Here is a 2,562-nt window from a genome sequence, read left to right on the forward strand (position 1 = left end):
CGTAAATATTTAACCGATAAACTCTTCAATCACTAGTCAAATAGCACCAAAATAATAATTGTACAGGAAATAATAATTGTACCCCAAGAACAGTTTATAACGAGTAAAATCCTTGTTTGAGTCGATGAAAAAAATGTCCATTTTCAATTTGCCGACATGTTTTTATTTCCTTCTGCGCATGCTCAAATTCAATTCATTTCATGTCATTTAGGTTTTAGAAAGAACTCTTTATTGCCTATTTCTAACCAGCATGAATTAAAATGTTAGTTTTACTTACTTTAAAACTCTACTTTATTTTACGGTCCGGCAATGTCGGGTGCCCCGATCCGCTAGTTTTAAAATGTTCTTGAAATTTAAGTTTAAAACGCCGGGTGTTTCTCTCACAGCATTTAAAAACAAGGGTTCTAAGTTCGAATCTCCATCGACTCATACTTATTTTATCCCTGATTTTGTATTATTTTTATTTGATTATTTTTTTTTTACAAAGGTATCACCACTTATCAAGGCCCAGAGGCCACTCGAGGATAAGGGTTAAAGAGTGTACAGTAGACAATTGGACAATAAAGTAATCGTTAGTAATGGAAATTCGGTAAATTGGTTAACTTATATGGAACGGCTCACCAAAAACTTTTTTACATTAGACTTGAAGACAACCATATTGTAGTCAGCTGGAAAGTTTACAATATTCACCCACTTCTTTATTTTTACACTTTTTATACCTACGTAGGGTACGGGAATTAGGACTTCGGTCAATACCGCATGAACCTTCATAAACTAATACAGAAACTTCAGTTATTAGGCTTTTATTATTATTTTATTATTTATTATTATTCATATGATTAATAACAAAAAAAAAATGCACAGGTAATCGTAAAAATCAACTTTAAACTGTTCAGGATGTTATCAAACCAGCAAATTTCTAATATTTCAGTCATTGTTTAAAAATCTGCTGACAAAACTTTTTACTATTCTTACAAAAGTATTCAATAGATGTTTACATATGAAATACTTTCCCTCTCTTGATAAAACTGTTTTATATAGTTCAGTTCAGTAGACTTTAACACACACACACACACACATACACACACACACACACACACACACACACACACACACACACACAAAAAAAAAGCTAACGGAAAGAAACTGAGACATGTGCATTCAAGTATTATGTTTTTTTCTAAACAGTTCACTTCTTGTAAGTAAAAAAAAAAAACAAGGCCGATAGCCATTAGTCGCGTGCTCTCGTGTAATGAATGAATGCGTGAATGCAGGATTGACATGAAATTCTTAAAGATAAACTAAAATGACCGAAAAATGGGCTGATATGACTTAAATAAATAAAAAGTAAATGACTTAGAATGACTTTAATGAACTTAACGATGAATTGAATGACCTTAAGAATGACTTGAATGCTTAAAAAATAACTGGAATTCTTCAAAAACAAATTGAATGATCTGGAGCATGACTTGAATGGCTTTGAGACTGACTGGTTGTAAAGTGGTTGATCATTTTGCATTAAATTAATACAGAAAAGTGATCCCCCACTTTATATTACAAAGTTACAAACATAAGTACAGCATTTAGTAAGAACAGATACTACACTCTGATCTTGGCCAAAAGGCGAAGAAAAGCTTAAAAAGCTAAGAACAGCATCTATTAACAACAGACCGTTGATCTTAACCAAAAAGGCCAAGCACAAAAGTGTTACGGACAGACCGATAGACCAACCAACCGACCGACGGAGTGACTTATAGAGTCGCTTGCACGCGACTAAAAATATGCGAGCTGAGATCAAAATCAAAACCTAAAGACAGTGAACCAAGTACGATGACCATTAGACCATCTTGCTACGGTCTTAAAGAAGTGTTTTTAAACTTACTTATTCTTAACGTAAGGAAGCTGTCATGTTTCACGACCGCGCATGCGCAGTCATGAAATTGTTGACAAACATATAAAAATCCGATAACCTCCAAGTACCAATTTTTAAATTTTGATCTCGTAGAAGACCCTTTGCCGGAAGAAACCCCATTAAAAAATGTCCACATGCCTGAATACTCTATAACCTAAACTTCAAGTCTGTAGATTACAAATTGGTTGAGTATACAAGTCGAGAAGTGTCCTCGCATACGCACACACTATTTCACTTCGAAGAATATTTTATTTACGAACAATTGTTTCTACCTATTTTTATTAAATTGCACGTTTTAAATATACTAAGAGTTATCAAACTTTTACAAAAAAGATTCATGAGTACACAGCACGCCATAGTTCGGTTGTAAAAAACAAGATCTCTCTCTCTCTCTCTCTCTCTCTCTCTCTCTCTCTCTCTCTCTCTCTCTCTCTCTCTCTCTCTTTATATATATATATATATGTGTGTGTGTGTGTGTGTGTGTGTGTGTCCGTTCATATCTATTTCTGTGTGTGTGTGTGTGTGTGTGTGTGTGTGTGTGTGTGTGTGTGTGTGTGTGTGTGTGTGTGTGTGTGCCGTGGGCGTCTAAAGAAAAGGGGGGAAAATGGCGACTGGTGTTTATGTGGAAAAATAGTTCGTAGTGAATTTCA

At 34.5% G+C, this 2,562-nt stretch overlaps 1 pseudogene; it reads right to left on the bottom strand.

Moving 5' to 3' along the window:
* Positions 1 to 1,498: 1,498 nt before the first annotated feature.
* On the bottom strand, positions 1,499 to 1,636 carry LOC145264884 (U2 spliceosomal RNA; annotated as a pseudogene).
* Positions 1,637 to 2,562: the final 926 nt, after the last annotated feature.

The sequence above is a fragment of the Euprymna scolopes genome, chromosome 3 (assembly GCF_053919585.1).
Source record: "Euprymna scolopes isolate OS-2025 chromosome 3, ASM5391958v1, whole genome shotgun sequence".
Classification (NCBI taxonomy): domain Eukaryota; kingdom Metazoa; phylum Mollusca; class Cephalopoda; order Sepiida; family Sepiolidae; genus Euprymna; species Euprymna scolopes.